Source organism: Triticum urartu, chromosome 5A (genome assembly GCF_056163025.1).
Source record: "Triticum urartu cultivar PI428250 chromosome 5A, HENAU_Tu73, whole genome shotgun sequence".
Classification (NCBI taxonomy): domain Eukaryota; kingdom Viridiplantae; phylum Streptophyta; class Magnoliopsida; order Poales; family Poaceae; genus Triticum; species Triticum urartu.
The window spans coordinates 608,348,851-608,368,733 of NC_141877.1; the positions used below are offsets into that span (position 1 = coordinate 608,348,851).

Here is a 19,883-nt window from a genome sequence, read left to right on the forward strand (position 1 = left end):
TCATCGTTGCGGCCGGCCTGCGCCCTGTGAGGGATGAAGCCGACGCTACGGCCACCAGGCAACCGCCGATCAGCAGCACAACGGCTGCATCAGTGCTTGTTTGCTAGCAGCTGGGAACAACGGTTGGAACGTAGATCCATGGTGGGAAGGCAGATGGATTTCTGAGAAGATGGTCCTGATGGTCAATGTATTCCAGCCTTCTATGTCTGCGTCATTCACGCAGTTTGAAATCCCTTTCCTCACTCTTATGATTGTGTTTGATCAGCACCACTACTCCATTTGTGCAGTGACATGTTGTGATGTAGCCGTCGTGCTCCAGGGAACACCCCTCCTGATCAAATGCATAGATGCATGATGCTATCTTTATTAGCGCAAACACAAAGGTTAAATCGGGCATGCACTTTATTTCTACTTGCAGATATCAAGTTCAGACAAATATGTCACGGTTAGTTGAATTAAAAGGAAAAAAATTCAGAGAAGTGGTGCCCAGATCAAGAAGCACTTTTTTAGACGAGCCCTCATGTAACTGTCAAGAATTGAGATGATTCACTTATGTGTGGTGTAAAAGTTGTACTTTGGTGGCATTTTCTTTCTGTTTCAGTTTGAGTGGTGCCACACAGCTGTGTCACATTGCACTTCAAAATGTGTTCTGTGATGTGGTATAACACCATGCTTGAGAAATCATTAACTTTCTATTAATAAAACAAGCAAAAGTTTTGGGAGAATTATCATCTAGTGTTTTGTGTTATGGATCTTTCCATGTTGGGGGCATACTTCTACCAAATAGTATTTTTGGACGTGACACTTGACCATTTATTTGTAACATGGAGTGATGTGGTGCAAAGTAGATTTATCAATTTCATTTAGAAGATATTCACATACACATGCCTTTGCTCTTGGTGCTAGGCCAGTAGAAATTTTTCTCAGATTATTAATTTTAGATCTTAGGACTAAAACCTCCAAAGCTTAAACTTACGCGTTAATAAATTAATATTATGAAAAGTTAAGTTCTAGCATGACAACATCTTACAGTAATATCCTTCCATGTGCATAGTATTGAACCGTGGGTTAATTACTGAGTGTTCAAAATATATATTTCTTTCTCTTTAACAAAACGCATGCACACAGTTAGCTAAAACATTCGGATCAAGACACCTTGTTGGACACTTTAGATGTATGCAATTATTAATTTCTGCAGTTTGAGATTTGTATAATTGTTTTCTAAATTTTGGATAGTGTGTTATAATGTGTGAAGTATAATTTCTATTTTTTTTCTTGCTTTGTAAAATTTATAACTTCGTTAATGTAAAACTTCCATTCTGCTCCTTCCAATATTCAATCTCCATGACAGATGGGTAGTTTGTTACTTTTTGGAAGAGTTGTGGTAAGTCATGTGCTCAAAGCATGTCTCGCCCTCACATATATATATATGCTCACACAATACTTTTTGACTTCTTTTTTTGTCTATTTACAGGTTTGGAAATACAATTTTAGTTGCCTTCATTCAAATGCTCAAGGCTTTGGGTGAGCTATTGCACACCTCCTTTATAATATTGTACTGGTTGAGTTAATTTAAATTGCATGTGCATCTGGCAACATTTATAATGGTTGTTCTATGTGGTTTAGTTTGTCCAAGTGATGACGATTGCTTCAGTTTGTCCATGTGATTTAGTTTGTCTTCCACCCAGACAAATTAAGTCCATTATTGGTTCTAAAACTTTAATAGTGATGAAAAACATGTAAAATTTGACAATTCTTTTGATAATTATTTGATGCTATTTGAGACGTGTGTTGCACGTACAAACTTACTAGTAAACTAAAATTTGCAGCTAGCTAATTGCGGTCACAAGATAGGGCACCAGGTGGCAGGCCCGGTCTGCAATTTCAAACCTTGATATTGATATATTGAATCAACTTCATAGATAGAGCCGATTTGAATTTGTGAATTCTCAAAAAATATTTTAAAAACATAGATGAACAATATGCTATAGTTTGAGCTACAACATAAATTTACAACTCGACGTGTTCTATTTTACATCTCCAGAAGGCGGAGATGTAAATCTTTTTGCATCTATATCATCTGTTGGAGGAGAATTTTTTTAATCTTGAAGATGCAAAAGTTAGTTTTTCCATCTACATTTCTATTGGAGATGCTCTAATGACAATCACAACATCCTTAAGAACATGTACACCACATATCACACCCGGACCTAAATACACCGAGACTAGAAACGGCCGTCGTGATAGAAGTTTCACACTAATCACTTGGTGCCGAATACAAAACGTTACATTTCCACATCGGCGTACATTCAAAACAGCTTTGTAAGATTATTGTGAGACAAAAAAGCAAAAATTAATACAGATGACACAACCAAAGTGCACGCGAGGTAATACTGCATGACGCCGAGACTCAAGTAGCTAATGAGTTGATCTGATACGGCCGGCGCCTCCACGTCCAAATGAAGTTCCGCGACCTATGATGAAGCCGCCGAAACAGACACCGCCAGCGCCACCAAAACCTCCCACTTGGATGATGCTCCCCACGCCTCTTCCAAATGTTATCGCTATTGTTGCTGAAGCCCCATATGACGCATCCATCCTGGTAGTTGCTCGTAAAGCATCGTACGATCCTACCCTATTGGGCCCTGACAACAGTGAGAAGACGTGGTCATTGTTTTCGCTGGATCCCCTGTCCTAGCCACCCCCGACGGGTGGGAGGCCCGAACGGTTCCCCATGCCTGCCATGCCCACGAAGTAGTTTTTTTTTCTGTCCATGGCGCTACCAAGTCTTTGCTCTTGGTGCTAGGCCAGTAGAAATTATTCTCAGATTATTAATTTTAGATCTTAGGACTAAAACCTCCAAAGCTTAAACTTACGCGTTAATAAATTAATATTATGAAAAGTTAAGTTCTAGCATGATAACATCTTACAGTCATATCCTTCCATGTGCATAGTATTGAACGGTGGGTTAATTACTGAGTGTTCAAAATATATATTTCTTTCTCTTTAACAAAACATATGCACACAGTTAGCAAAAACATTCGGATCAAGACACCTTGTGGGACACTTTAGATGTATGCAATTATTAATTTCTGAAGTTTGAGATTTGTATAATTGTTTTCTAAATTTTGGATAGTGTGTTATAATGTGTGAAGTGTAATTTCTATTTTTTTCTTGCTTTGTAAAATTTATAACTTCGTTAATGTAAGACTTCCATTCTGCTCCTTACAATATTCAATCTCCATGACAGATTGGTAGTTTGTTACTTTTTGGAAGAGTTGTGGTAAGTCATGTGCTCAAAGCATGTCTCGCCCTCACATATATATATGCTCACACAATACTTTTTGACTTCTTTTTTTTGTCTATTTACAGGTTTGGAAATACAATTTCAGTTGCCTTCATTCAAATGCTCAAGGCTTTGGGTGAGCTATTGCACACCTCCTTTATAATATTGTACTGATTGAGCTAATTTAAATTGCATGTGCATGTGGCAACATTTATAATGGTTGTTCTATGTGGTTTAGTTTGTCCAAGTGATGACGATTGCTTCAGTTTGTCCATGTGATTTAGTTTGTCTTCCACCCAGACAAACTCCATTATTGGTTCTAAAACTTTAATAGTGATGAAAAACATGTAAAATTTGACAATTCTTTTGATAATTATTTGATGCTATTTGAGACGTGCGTTGCACGTACAAACTTACTAGTAAACTAAAATTTGCAGCTAGCTAATTGCGGTCCCAAGATAGGGCACCAGGTGGCAGGCCCGGTCAGCAATTTCAAACCTTGATATTGATATATTGAATAAACTTCATAGATAGAGCCGATTTGAATTTGTGAATTCTCAAAAAATATTTTAAAAACATAGATGAACAATATGCTATAGCTTGAGCTACAACATAAATTTACAACTCGACGTGTTCTATTTTCCATCTCCAGAAGGCGGAGATGTAAATCTTTTTGCATCTATATCATCTGTTGGAGGAGAATTTTTTTAATGTTGAAGATGCAAAAGTTAGTTTTTCCATCTACATTTCTATTGGAGATGCTCTAATGACAATCACAGCATCCTTAAGTACATGTACACCACAAATCACACCCGGACCTAAATACGCCGAGACTGGAAACGGCCGTTGTGATAGAAGTTTCACACTAATCACTTGGTGCGGAATACAAAACGGTACATTTCCACATCGGCGTACATTCAAAACAGCTTTGTAAGATTATTGTGAGACAAAAAAGAAAAAATTAATACAGATGACACAACCAAAGTGCGTGCGAGGTAATACTGCATGACGCCGAGACTCAAGTAGCTAATGAGTTGATCTGATACGGCCGGCGCCTCCACGTCCAAATGAAGTTCCGCGACCTGTGATGAAGCCGCCGAGACAGACACCGCCAGAGCCACCAAAACCTCCCACTTGGATGACGCTCCCCACGCCTCTTCCAAATGTTATCGCTATTGTTGCTGAAGCCCCATATGGCGCATCCATCCTGGTAGTTGCTCGTAAAGCATCGTACGATCCTACCCTATTGGGCCCTGACGACAGTGAGAAGACATGGCCATTGTTTTTGCTGGATCCCCTGTCGTAGCCACCCCCGACGGGTCGGAGGCCCGAACGGTTCCCCATGCCTGTCATGCCCACGAAGTAGCTTTTTTCTGTCCATGGCGCTACCAAGTCTTTGCTCTTGGTGCTAGGCCAGTAGAAATTATTCTCAGATTATTAATTTTAGATCTTAGGACTAAAACCTCCAAAGCTGAAACTTACGCATTAATAAATTAATATTATGAAAAGTTAAGTTCCACCATGATAACATCTTACAGTCATATCCTTCCATGTGCATAGTATTGAACCGTGGGTTAATTACTGAGTGTTCAAATTATGTATTTCTTTCTCTTTAACAAAACATATGCACACAGTTAGCAAAAACATTCGGATCAAGACACCTTGTGGGACACTTTAGATGTATGCAATTATTAATTTCTGAAGTTTGAGATTTGTATAATTGTTTTCTAAATTTTGGATAGTGTGTTATAATGTGTGAATTATAATTTCTATTTTTTTTCTTGCTTTGTAAAATTTATAACTTCGTTAATGTAAGACTTCCATTCTGCTCCTTACAATATTCAATCTCCATGACAGATTGGTAGTTTGTTACTTTTTGGAAGAGTTGTGGTAAGTCATGTGCTCAAAGCATGTCTCGCCCTCACATATATATATGCGCACACAATACTTTTTGACTTCTTTTTTTGTCTATTTACAGGTTTGGAAATACAATTTCAGTTGCCTTCATTCAAATGCTCAAGGCTTTGGGTGAGCTATTGCACACCTCCTTTATAATATTGTATTAATTTAGTTAATTTAAATTGCATGTGCATGTGGCAACATTTATAATGGTTGTTCTATGTGGTTTAGTTTGTCCAAGTGATGACGATTGCTTCAGTTTGTCCATGTGATTTAGTTTGTCTTCCACCCAGACAAACTCCATTATTGGTTCTAAAACTTTAATAGTGATGAAAAACATGTAAAATTTGACAATTCTTTTGATAATTATTTGATGCTATTTGAGACGTGCGTTGCACGTACAAACTTACTAGTAAACTAAAATTTGCAGCTAGCTAATTGCGGTCACAAGATAGGGCACCAGGTGGCAGGCCCGGTCAGCAATTGCAAACCTTGATATTGATATATTGAATCAACTTCATAGATAGAGCCGATTTGAATTTGGGAATTCTCAAAAAATATTTTAAAAACATAGATGAACAATATGCTATAGCTTGAGCTACAACATAAATTTACAACTCGACGTGTTCTATTTTACATCTCCAGAAGGCGGAGATGTAAATCTTTTTGCATCTATATCATCTGTTGGAGGAGTATTTTTTTAATGTTGAAGATGCAAAAGTTAGTTTTTCCATCTACATTTCTATTGGAGATGCTCTAATGACAATCACAGCATCCTTAAGTACATGTACAGCACAAATCACACCCGGACCTAAATACACCGAGACTGGAAACGGCCGTCGTGATAGAAGTTTCACACTAATCACTTGGTGCGGAATACAAAACGTTACATTTCCGAATCGGCGTACATGCAAAACAGCTTTGTAAGATTATTGTGAGACAAAAAAGAAAAAATTAATACAGATGACACAACCAAAGTGCGTGCGAGGTAATACTGCATGACGCCGAGACTCAAGTAGCTAATGAGTTGATCTGATACGGCCGGCGCCTCCACGTCCAAATGAAGTTTCGCGACCTGTGATGAAGCCGCCGAAACAGACACCGCTAGTGCCACCAAAACCTCTCACTTGGATGACGCTCCCCACGCCTCTTCCAAATGTTATCGTTATTGTTGCTGAAGCCCCATATGACGCATTCATCCTGGTAGTTGCTCATAAAGCATCGTACGATCCTACCCTATTTGGCCTCGACGACCGTGAGAAGACGTGGTCATTGTTTTCGCTGGATCCCCTGTCGTAGCCACCCTCGACGGGTGGGAGGCCCGAACGGTTCCCCATGCCTGCCATGCCCACGATGTAGTTTTTTTCTGTCCATGGCGCTACCAAGTCAGCAGACACGGCACTGGTGGATGGCACTAAGCAGAGTAGAAGAAGGGAAGCAAAAGCGTCAGAGCACTTCTTAGCCATTCCTCTAGATTCTACTTGCTCTCGTTGTGTTGTGCTCGTGAGATATGTTGATAGTTCAGCACTTGTGGTGTTGTGGAGCTTGAGATTTGAATAGGGGTCGAGGAGTACGTATGACGACGGAGAGGCAGGGGCAGATGAAAGGTGTAAATGAGTTGCGAGTACCATCATGAATGTCCTTTTAGCAATCAAGAGCATAAATTTCATATGATTGGTGGTAGTTGAAGTTCGGTTGCTCGTGCTTCAAGACTGTGCTTCTTTTTTCCTACCAAATGAAGACTGGGCTTCTAAATCTGGACTTGGGCAGCTCAAAGCTCAGCCTTTGAAAAGGGCCAATGCCTAATCATTTTGGATTTTTTTTAGAAAAGGAGGAAGATCCCGTCCTCTGCATCTGGACGATGCATGCATCCATTTTATTAATTATTCGCAAAAGACATTACAAAAAAAATGCAACAGTAAGTCTGAAGTCACCGTCTAGTCAACATCTGTCGCTACTCCTATCCAGTTGATGTAGGAATGCTGATAGTCCGGGCCTCATACCATAGACCTCGCAGTGAAGCCTAACATGTAAGACCTGAGGACACAACCAAGCCACTTGTCGGGTCTGGGGCACACACCAGTCCAGCGCGCTCTCAGAGGCCGCCGCCACCAACTGCCACCACTCCATTTTTAGAGTTGTACTGATGCATCCACCTTGCCTAGTCTAGCTGCCGTTGACGCCACCACGGCGCCCAACGGCACCACCTCCCTGCGCGCGAACAGCTGAGCACGTTGCAGTCGCCACCGGTACACCTCAGCACCATGCTGCCAAGTACCACCAGCCGACACAGCCTGAAGTCTCTCGAAGATCTGTCGTGCGTAGCACGTGCCCATCAGGCGCACCTGTCGGTTAGGCATGACTTGACATCTCCACCGAAGCTTCGTGCAAGATGAAGCCGCTCCATCTCCTGCCTCTGACTTCCAGCGCTGCTCCACAAATGATGCTCCCAAGAGAGGAACGACACTGCAGTACCGCCATCGTCCGATCTGGATTACCAGATTTTAGGGTTTCCCCCGAAGCAACACGAGTGAGTCGACAAAAGTTACACGACGATGCCTTCATGAAGGTAACGATGCAAGACGCCGCCATTGGCTCAGTTTTCACTGGCAACTCTGTTTCCCCAACTCGCAGTCGAGACTAGATAACAAATCTGGAGATCCGACCATCCAGCCTCAGGCCGACCATCTCTGGCGGAGGAGGTGGCCACCACCACCACGCCCAGGGCCGCAGCCCCGGACGTCCTCGAGTTGCGGGTCGATCCTAGGGACAACAAGCCATTGACGAAACGGTACATGAGGTTGTGGCCCGCCGAAGTCCATCCATGCCCCGATCAAGTGCCGCCGCTGGAGCTGCCGCCGGTTGCCGCCACCGCCGTCCCGCACACACTGCCATAGATCTTGCTATCACGGGCCGCATCCATGCTACCGGAGCGTGGGCTACGGAGAAACGCCGCCGCCGCAGCTGCAGCACACAGGCTTTAGCTGCGATGCCCCCGGCAGCGGCGGCAGGGGGAGGAGGCGCTAGAGTGAATGGGAGAAGGAGGCCGGCGGGGGCGCTCCAGTGCGGATAGGGTTAGGTGCGGAGAAATTCAAAGAGCATGTGCTGTCGTCCAAGATGGATCTAGTCAGGTGTAACTTGCCTAACCATTTTGGATGCCTGTTTGTATGGTTAGATCCAAGCCCGTTTTCGAGAGAAATTTTTCTATAGAGATGTACAAATGCAAGTCTTCCTTTTTACTGCATCAACACATGGCGATCACTGACGAGCACCACGAGCCTACTAAGCACCAAGTTGAGCAATGCTTTTCCCCTTTAATAAATGAGATTGGGTACTGAAAATGGCCACCTAGGCATCACATCCGAGACTGAACATGGACTGAAAAGAAAACTGCAGAGTAATATGTACACATGAACATGATATAATGCCGTATGACCAACATATCTTTATTCAGTGTTGTTTTCTGTGCTCGCGGAGAGGTCGCTCGAGTATGCAGTATGTTGGTCCAAGGTTAGGACTTACTAGGAGGCTTCAGGAATAAACCTTACACTAAATATATATTCTTAAAACATGCTGACATTTTCTGTGTTTTGCTGGCTTGTGCGTGATAGGCTGAAATTATTCAGCTAAGAAAAGCTGCTGCTGTCTCTGTGTGTTGGAGAGATCAGAGTGTCACGCGTGGCAATGGCATTCATGGTTTCTAGCCTCCACAAAACACAAAAGCTTAGGGATTATAAATGGCCACTAAACAATCACGTGGAGGCTCGGCACCAAAACGCTGCGGCGAAGGCTCCGCGCTCCTAATTACCCTACCCGCTCCCGTGCGGTGCCGCCGCGCCGCACCGGAGCGCCCCTGCCGGCCATCTCCCGTTTCACTCCAGCGCATCCCCTCTCCCCACCGTCGTTGCCGGGGGCATCGCAGGAAAATCATGTGTGCCGTAGCGGCGGTGGCGGTGTTTTCTCCTCGGCCAACGATTCGGTCAGGACGGCGGCGGTCCGCGATGGCCAGATCTACAGTAGTGGTGCAGGGTGGCGGTGGCCAGGCAGACGGCGGTGTTCGGTGACGGGTCCAACGGCGGCGGCTTGGGCACCCGATCTAGGTCCAGATGGACTTCGGGCGGGCCGCACTTGCTGATGTCGGGTACCGTCTCGTCAACGGCATGCTGCCCCTAGGATCGACCCGCATCACGAGGACGTTGGGGGCTCCGGCCCTGGGCGTGGCGGTGGTGGCCGCCTCCTTCGTCGAAGATGGTCAGCCTGAGGTTGGATGGTCGGATCTCCAGATCCGTCATCTAGTCCCGGCTGCGAGTTGAGGAGATAGAGTTGCTGGTGAAAACCGAGCCGATGGCGGCATTTTGCGTCGTTACCTTGGTGAAGGCATCGTCATGTAACTTCTGTCAACCCACTCATGCTGCTTCGGTGGAAATCTTAAGATCTGGTCATCCAAATCGGACGATGGCGGTACTGCGGTGTCGTTACTCTCTTGGGAGCGTCGTTTGTGGAGCAGCGCTGGAAGACAGAGGCAGGAGGTGGAGAGGCTAAGTCTTGCACGGAGCTTCGGTGAAGATGTCAAGTCATGCATGGTTGACAGGTGCTACGATGTGTCATGCCTGGTCGGCAGGTGCTACGCACGACAGATCTTCCAGAATCTTCGCATCTGGATGAATGCGCGTAGGGTGGTGGCGCCGTTGGGCGCCGTGATGGCGTCGACGGATGTTTGAACTGACAAGGATAAAGCGGATCTCTATCTTGAAGATGGGCCAGCGGTCCGAGGATGATGGCGACTTTTGTCTTCGAAAACATGTGCATGTGGTGCGCGCTTTAGGTTTGCTGCACCGGTTGTTGGTCCCGATACGTTATATGGATGGATCGGCGATGACACCGGTTTTAGATATGGGGGGTGAGAGGACTCGACACTGTCGAGTTTGTAGGTGTCAGTGATGGTTTCGGGTGGCTTGATATATTTTTTTATCGGACCTTTGTGAAATAATTAATAGAGATGGATGTATGAATCGATTGATGCAGAGGTCAGGAGTTTAGCCTCTTTTTTCAAAAAGAAAACAATCACATCGAGAGGAAAACCATTGCATCTATATTTTGAGACTAAACTTCGACTAAAAAGAAAAGTACAGAGAGCACATATAGGTATCAAAACATATATGCATGCACTGTTTGGCCAACATGTTTTCGTTGTAGTTTTCCTCATAACATCCGTCACAATGTACGCTCATGGAGAGATCACTCGGCAGCCAGAGCATTGCTCTAGGCTTAGGAGGCATCGGGAATAAACCTTTCACTCAACATTTTCTTCCAGTTGTTGATTATATTCCGTAGCCATTTATCAAACCCAGTTAATTTCTCTACGGACAAGGATTAACCGTCGAACAGTAATAGAGCACCCAGAGGTTACATGGCAACCGGACGGTGAGCACCATGGGATTAGAAAGTATCAAGAAATACGCTCAACCTTTTCCCTAGTTGGTTAGCTAGTTCACCCGGATATACTGACAATGTTTTTGCATGACCAGTGTCTTACGAGGTTTGGTTCTCACTGAGAGATCTCCCAATGCATCGTCTCTTAGCACCTTTTATCATAGGAGGTACAAAAAATTAAGAGACAACTATCACAATTCCTTGTTTCTTAGGGTTGCATCTAAATTTAAATATTTGAGGCTCATGCATACATGTGATTAGCAGCAACTCTCTTTTCCTATTGTCACGTTCAAAGGGTCGTATGTCCAACAGGCGCCCAAAAAGAGCTCCGCATACTAAAAATTCGTTTTTTTGGCGCCCAACAGCTCCAGCAGATGCTGTAACGCTAAAAAGTTTTGGCGTGCGCTGAAAAACGCTATCGCGCGCAGCATATTTTAGGCTTCGGATTGGACGCGCTTCACAATTTGCACTGTCTGCTTTTTGGACGCGCGTCTTTGGGCGTCTGCTAAAACAATGTTGGTCCCGACACACTAAAAGTGCTACAGTGGCGCGCTATAACTTTTATTGGGCGCGAGATTTTTGTGCGGCCGTTGGAGATGCTCTAAGCTACATCCTCCATCTCTCTCTTCATTATCTATTATGCCACATCAGAAAAATACCTATGACACTGCAAAAAAAAAGAAAAATACCTATGAAACTGTGCTAAGAAATTTTCATTGGGAGAGCCCTGAAGCATCGTCTGGCTTGATTAAAACATAATTTTGGTAATAAATGAAAGAAATTCAATTCCTTTTATATTAACATATATTCTAAATAACTTTGACATAGAATGATGCTTTGCTTTGAATCTGCATATTAGCACATACCTTACACGAGAAATTCTTTAAACATGCTTGATCTTGGAACTCAGAGAGGTTTACGTTATCATGATTTTTCTGCAAGGCACCAAATTAGTAGTGAGAAGAGATTTTGTGTGCAGTACTAGACTAGTACGCTGGATTGAAGTTTTCCAAATAGCCTTTCCCTGAGCATAAGAATAAGAGATAAAGACACACAACCTAATGATGCATGGTGTGTTTAGGAGAGCCACATGCAAGCTGATCAAAGGAAAACATGACAAAACAAGTTGGACACGCTAACAAGCACGTCCAGCATGTCGCCAAGAAGAAGTGCGTGAGGGAATACAGACCACCTCAAAACTCAACCGAGCCCGCCGCCAGCATACAACGATGTGCCAACTTGAAGAAAGCACTGGACTTCTTCACACTATCACCACCAGCCTGCCGGCCGAGATGACCCCCTGTCCTCTCCCTCCAAACCAAGGAGCCTCGACCCATCCAGTAAGCAGAAAGCAATGAGAAAGACAAAACTCTTCCCCTAGGGTTTCCCTAGGGTCCAACCTGTCCTCCGACGGCGACGGCGGAGTCTACATAGTTTCTACATCGATCCGGCCGTCTTTCGCGGCCGTCTACTCTGAAGCTCGCGATCAGGTTGGCATGGAGGATCTGGGAGTTGAAGGGCCCGATGAGGCATTGAAGGCGATGGGGGTGGAGACGCGGTCTGAAGGCGGGATCGGGGGAAGTAGTGTGGCGGGGGTAGGCCAGGATCAGGAGGCGGTCGATGGGGAAGCAACGGGAAGCAATGAGAAATCGACAGATGATGATCGGGTGGAGGAAGAGGAGGAGGATTTCGGCCATCTTGGTCCATATCCAAACCTGGAATACGCGTTCGAAGGCATGAACCTGCATGGAGAGGAAGAAGAAGACCTAGACCTATCTGGAGAGGTTGAAGAACTGATCAGGGAGGTGCGGTGGCTGGCTTTGTTTAGGGTTCACACGATGAGACCGTTTAGCGATGCGTCATTGTTAAATTCGATGAGGAACGCATGGACATGTGCGCAAGGGGTCACGTTCAATATCAAGGGGCCGAATCTGTTCTTGGCTCAATGCCATTGTCTTGGTGACTGGAAGAGGGTAATGGAGGGAGGCCCATGACAGTTTCGAAGGGATCCAATGGTCCTTGTTGAATATGATGGCTTCACTGACGTGGCGGAGTATGCACTGGACATGTATCCGCTGTGGGCTCGTATTAAAGGCCTCCCAGACGGCCTCACAAGGAAGAAAGAGTTGGCGGAGAATGTGGCAAAGAAGGTTGGAAAACCACCTTTTACAGTAATTGTAACGAAGGAAGGATAAACCATTCTAGTCATCTTCGAGTAAGAGTTTTTGGTAATGTGAATGAACCTTTGGTGAGATTAGTGCCGATCACCTTGAAGGAGAGGAAGAAGTACCCAATTTGGTACAAAAAGCTTCCAGATTTTTGTTTTTTCTGTGGACGAATGGGGCATGTAGTAGAGGAATGTGGTGACAGTATACATGATCCTGCATCTTGTGAGTGGGGAGATTGGCTACATTGGACTAACGAACCGTCTGGTGCTGGTGGAGGAGACAAAGGTGGGAGCTGGATGGGTTCGGGGCGTGGAGGTGGATCTATGGGTGCAAGAGGAAGAGGAGGGAGAGGTGATGGATGTGGAGGTGGTGGCCGAGGTGGTCGGGGACAGGCACCAGTGAGTGGGCAAGGAAACGCGGGGCAATCGGCTCCCGAGGCCAATCCAGTGTTGGGCGAGGATGGCAAGAATATCAAGAAGCGATTGATAAATAACGATGGGTCTATTAATGTAAGAGGTCAGGAGGTCACAAACCTGAAAGGCAAAGTTTCAAATATAGTTTTGCAGATAGAATATTCATCAGCAACGGATAATTCAGCTAGTGACGATGTCAGCAATAAAACACCGAGGAAGGTGCCGATAGTAAAGAGGAGGAAGCAGGGAGGGGAGGAGGATGAGTTGATTCACAAATGTATGATAAGGTGGCCTCCGTGCTGGAGGACCTCCGAGCCCAATGAGTCTACTTAGTTGGAACTGCCGGGGAGGGGGGAATTCCCGGACAGTTCGTGAGCTCGCGACGATTTGCCAGTCGCATTCCTCCAAGTTGGTTTTTCTGTGTGAAACTAGGCAAAAGGCGGAAAAGATGAGGAGAGTTCGAGGTCGTCTCAGCCTTAAGGGGTTTTGTGGTGTTGAAAGCACAAGTGCTCCCTAGGTGGTTTTGATAATTGATGACAACATATCTCTTGTTGGACTAACATTTCTATCTAGCATGTTTCAGATAAGTTCAACAATGGAGTGGCATGGACTAAAGGTTGTGGGAACTCCTTCAAGATGCTAAGGACAAAGGATTGGCTAAAGCTTCAAGCTCAAGACTCTTCATTTTTACATTTTAGTGATCCAAGATCACATTGAGTCTTTAGGAAAAGCCAATACTATCAAGGAGGGATGAGGTGTTGCTTAATGAGCCTCTTGCTTCATGTGCTTAGTGATATGCTCCAAAACCCTCAACTACTTTCCCATATCCACATATGACCTAAACCCTAAGCCAAACTCGGTCCTACCGATTCTTCCTATCCGGCGCCACCGAGTTTCACTTGTCATAAGCCACTGCCAAACCCTAGAAATTCGGTTCTACCGATAGGGATCTCGGTCTCACCGAGATGGGATTGCAAACTCTCTGTTTCCCTTTCGTAACTTTTCGGTCTCACCGAAAGAGCGAATCGGTCCCACCGAGATTGCAATGTAAATTCAGTGTTTCCCCTTTGTAACTTTTCGGTCCCACCGAAAGAGCAAATCGGTCCCACCGAGTTTGCCTGACCAACTCTCTGGTTAGCCAATTACCAAATTCGGTCTCACCGAGTTTGTGTAATCGGTCTCACCGAGATTACGTTATGCCCAAACCCTAACCATATCGGTCCTACCGAGTTGCATGTCAGTCCCACCGAAAATCTCTAACGGTCACTAGGTTTACACTTTCGGTCCGACCGAGTTTGTTGATTCGGTCCCATCGAGATTGGAAAACTGTGTGTAACGGTTGGATTTTGTGTGGAGGCTATATATACCCCTCCACCTCCTCTTCATTCGAAGAGAGAGCCATCAGAACACATACACAATTCCAACTCATATGTTCTGAGAGAGAACCACCTACTCATGTGTTGAGACCAAGATATTCCATTCCTACCATATGAATCTTGATCTCTAGCTATGTGGGATTTTGAACACATGTCGTCGACTCCGAGAGCTGAATCTTAAATGGTTGCTTTTCGGGACTGTTTGGAGGTCTGTGGCTTGGTGGATCTCGGATTCATAGGGGTGCCTTTTACCTATGACAATAAACGTGCTGCTGCAAACAATGTTCGGGTTCGACTTGATCGAGCGGTTGCTACAAATATGTGGAGGAACCTGTTTGCTTTCTCTGTGGTTTCTCATATTGCTTCACCATGTTCAGATCATATAGTGATTTTGCTCAAGGCCTCCGCTGACCCAGGGCCGACGGGTGAAAAACCAAGGAGATATGAATTATTCTGGGAGATGGATGGTACGCTGCCGGAGGTGATTAAGGAGGCATGGGATGCGGTTGGGGGTGTCCTCAACCTTTCCCAGCTGCGGGACGCCCTGTCAAAGAACATGATCTCGCTTGGCACGTGGGGTAGCAAATTTGGGAATGTTACAAGGGAACTAGCAAAATCCAGAACCCAACTTGAGGAGCTTATGCACATGAATGCGGATCAACATGATATTCGCAGGGTGACAGATAAAATGAATGAATTACTATACCAAGAGGAGATGATGTGGCTGCAAAGATCGAGGATCTCATGGCTGAAAGAAGGGGATAGGAATACAAAGTTTTTCCAGAATAAGGCGGTGTGGAGGGCACGGAAAAATAAAATTAGACAATTAACTGATAGTGTTGGTGTGGTGCATTTAGAATTTGCAGCGATGAGCGAGATTGCAAATAATTACTTTCATGAAATTTTCTCGGCGGATGCAAGTCTTGTAGCAGCCCCGGTTTTGGATCTATTGGAGCCATTGGTGACAAAGGAGGACAATGCTAAATTATGTGCGGCCTTCTCAGATAAGGAGATAGCGGACGCATTGTTCCAAATTGGGCCACTTAAGGTGCCTGGGCCAGATGGCTTCCCGGCGAGAGGTTCTTTCAACGAAACTGGAGCACTATAAGAGACGACGTGATTGTAGCGGTTAAGGACTTCTTTTTTACAGGAATTATGCCGGAAGGGGTAAACTCTACATCCATTGTTCTGATTCCTAAAAATTCTAACCCTGCAAAGATTTCTGACTACAGGCCCATTAGTCTCTGTAATGTAATTTATAAGGTGATTTCGAAGTGCTTGGTGAATCGTCTTCGGCCACTCCTAGGCACTCTCGTTTCTCCGGAACAGAGTGCCTTCGTGCCAGGCAGGATGATCACTGATAATGCTCTTGTGGCCTTCGAATGTTTACATTTCATCAAACATGAGAAGGATCCTACGAAGAGTTTCTGTGCATATAAGTTGGGCCTATCAAAATCCTATGACAGAGTGGATTGAGTTTTCTTGCAGCAAGTGATGCAAAAGTGGGGTTTCACTCAGCGATGGATTGACTGGATTATGACTTGTGTCACATCGGTGAGATGTCGTGTTAAATTAAACGGGGCCCTCTTGGATACGTTTGCATCGTTGCGCGGGCTTCGGCAAGGCGACCCTCTATCTCCAACGATTTTAAAAAGTAAGGTTTCACAAGGCAGTATTACTCCAGTGAAGGTATGCAGAAGGGCTTCAGTTATTTCACATTTGTTGTTTGCTGACGATGCCTTGCTGTTCTTTGAGGCTTCCAATGAACAAGCAGAGAATGTTAAGGCAGCTTTGCACATGTACGAGAGGGCTACGGGGCAAAGTTTGAACTTTAACAAATGCTCGATATTTTTTGGTCCTGCATGTCCAGGGCGGTACAGGAGCAAGTGCGAGAAGTTTTGGCTGTTACTTCGACGGTGTTTGAAGAAAAATATTTGGGCCTCCCAACCCCCGAGGGGCGCATGTCCAAGGGGAAGTTTCAAAATCTTCAAACTAGTCTAACCAAGCGACTGATCCAATGGGGTGATGGCCTCTTGGCGCAACTAGGAACGCATGCCTTGATTAAAGCAGTTGCTCAAGCATTACCAACATATATCATGGGGGTTTCAAGCTACCTTTTTCTGTGTGTGATGATTTGACACGAATGGTTAGGAACTTCTACTGGGGTTCTAGTAAAGGAAAGAGGAAAGTCCATTGGAGAGGTTGGGGTCATTTGCTTCAGCCCAAGAACAAAGGGGTGCTGGTTTCTGGGACTTTCGGATGTTTAATCAAGCTTTGCTAGCCCGGCAGGCGTGGCATTTGTTGACCAAACCTGAAAGTTTGTGTGCACAAGTACTGAAGGTGAGATATTACCCCAGTGGCAATTTGAAGGACACGGTTTTCTCAGGCAATGCTTCTTCTTCAGGGCTAGCGATATCTCATGGCCTTGTTCTTTTGAAGAAAGGGTTGATATGGAGAGTTGGGAATGGGCGCAATATTAGGGTGTGGAGAGATAATTGGATCCTGAGACCATATTCTTACAAGCCAGTATCGCAACAGGGCCGGTGTCGTATCCGGTTTGTGGTTGGATTACTAAATGAGAATGGATCCTGGAACTTGGAGGTGCTGCAACGATTCTTTATTCCAGCGGATGTGGTGGAAATCTTGAAAATCCGAGCATCCCCTAGGCTTGGGGATGACGTCATTGCATGGGGTCCAGAGAAGCTTGGCAGGTTTACGGTCAAATCGGCGTACACCCTAGCGTTTGAGGAGGCTAATAGAGCCACAGCTGTGGCATCTAGTTCGTCACCGAACGGTAATCGTTCATGCTGGCAGTACATATGGAAGTGCAGCGCTCCTCCTACAGTTCAAAACTTCGCATGGAGACTGTCAATTGACTCACTGCACACTTGGAAGAATAAACACATGATTGGTTTGGAGGTGAGCAGTACAAGTCCCTTCTGCGGCATGGAGGAGGAAGATAATTTCCACCCATTCATTAAGTGTCAGTTTGGACGGGATTTATACGAATAGATGTCCACTTTATGGCATATTCCTGTGTTGAATTCGTTTCATAACTCGGGTAAGGAGTGGCTCCTCAATGCGCTTGCCCAAATGAATGATATTCAGCGATGCATGATCTTGCTAATCTTTTGGAGATGCTGGTATATACGCAATGAGGTAATGCATGCTAAATCGGCCCCTCCCCTGTCTGTATCAGTGAATTTTCTCCAAAGTTACCTAGATGAATTAATTGGGATCCAGGTTGGAGCCCGATGTGATCCAGCAAAGGGGAAAGGGAGCGTAATTTATGGTAGTGCAGCGCAGCAGGTGAAGCATCTGAAACAAGATACACCATGGAAGCCTCCTAAGCGGGGCTGGGTCAAACTAAACACGGATGGGTCCTTTGCTGAATCAGGTGGAGTGGGAGCTGGGATGATCCTGCGGGATAGCGTCGGGGCGGTCATTTTCTCATCTTGAAGAACTTTGTTTTCTTGTAGAGATGCACTGGAAGCAGAGCTATGTGCATGCATGGAAGGTTTGTCCTTTGCAATTCAGCGATCCGAGCTACCAATTGAAGTTGAGATGGACTCGAGCAATGTTGTGGCTATGATTTCATGTGAAGAGATGGACCGTTCGGTTTATGCTCCTTTGGTGGGTGAGATCAAATACCTGTTGAGTCTTAGGAAGTTTTGTATTACTCATGTACCTCGTAGTCAAAATAAAGCTAGTGATAGACTTGCTAGTTTCGCTAGAGTCGAGGGTCGAACTATTACTTGGGTTGGTTCGGGCCCGGAGGAGGTGTTAAGGATTGTCAGTGATGACTGTAAGAACTTGATCATTGAGTAATACAATTCTTTTCCCGCAAAAAAGCAGAAAGTGATAGATGACATGACAACGTGTAAATGGTAGGTGTAAATGAGACCCTACCCGTAGGAGCCGATGTGGGCCCGAAAGGAGCTCCAAAACATTTGGAGCACGCCACCGTTACCGAAGGACGCCCTCCCTCACTAGTGCCGCCCTTGGAGTGTAACAAGGTTCTGTTAAACTCATATATGCGCCCATATGATCTTGAGATAGAGTTAGTTTGAATAGGTTGTTAGTATCTAGTTTATCTTCTTCCAACCGCATGATCTATCTCTATCTCTTTTTTCCTTGTACTCCAAGCTTGTATGCCTTATCAGGGATTCGGCCCCTACTATATAACACGGAACCGTCGCTACCAGGATAGGTACAACGTTACAGCAACTCGCACATGGTAATCAGAGCCCATCTCTTCCACCGCATCTAGCTTCCATCCCTTCCACCACCTACGCTCGCTGCCATGGCTTCTTCTGCCGCCATCGTAACCTCTGGTCTCTCTAGCCAAGTCACGAAAAAGCTTTCCCACACCAACTTCATCCTCTAGCGCACCCAAATCACACCGCAGATCAGAGGAGCGGGATTCTTCGGGTACGTTGATGGAACGAACCCGGAGCCGGCCAAACAAGTCGTCACCAAGGACAAAGATGGGAAGGAGGAGACCATCCCAAATCCCCTTCATGCCGTATGGATCTGAGAGGATCAGCAGGTACTTGGCTATCCGTTGAACAATCTCACCAAAGAAGTTCTAGTGCAGGTTACCTTCATCGTCCATGCACATGAACTCTGGGCAGCCTTGGCGAGCATGTTCTCATCCCAGTCGTTGTCGAGGGTCAACAACATCCGCATCGCACTAGCGAATGCACAGAAGGGCACGCAGTCCGTGGAAACCTACTTCGCGCACATGCGCTCCCTGGCGGACGAGCATGCTGCAGCAGGCAAACCTCTTCAAGATGACAGCGAGCTGATCTCCTACATCCTTGCTAGATTGGATATGGAGTATCATCCGCTTGTCTCTACCCTCGACGCCCGCACACAGCCAGTCACCCTGGATGAGCTCTTCGCCCAGATGAGCAACTTCGACCAGAGAGTTGCGCTCTTCCAGGGAAACAACTCCGGAGGTGGGTTTAAGTCGTTTGCTAACGCCGCTTCACGTGGCTGCGGCGGCTGCGGCTCCTCACGCTATTGAGGGCCACCACGCAAGGCGAAGGCGACCAGCGGCGGAAACAGCGGCGCCCCCAACTCGCACGGCAACAACAACGGCACACGGCCCTCCTACACCAACCCTAAGGGCCGCCGCAACAACTCCAGGAAGTCCCGTCCAGATGCCGTTCGCTGCCAGATTTGTGGCAAGCTTGGACATTCGGTGAGGGACTGCTGGTACTGCTTCCAGGAGGACAGCGACTCATCTGTGATGAGAAGGTCGCTGGAGGAGCGGATGCCTCGTACGGAGTCGACACAAACTTGT

The 19,883-nt window shown here is 45.6% G+C and overlaps 1 pseudogene; it reads left to right on the forward strand.

The window, feature by feature from the left end:
• The first annotated feature begins 19,361 nt into the window (after nucleotides 1-19,361).
• LOC147973310 (small nucleolar RNA Z247) lies at nucleotides 19,362-19,498 on the forward strand (annotated as a pseudogene).
• The last annotated feature ends 385 nt before the right edge of the window (nucleotides 19,499-19,883 follow it).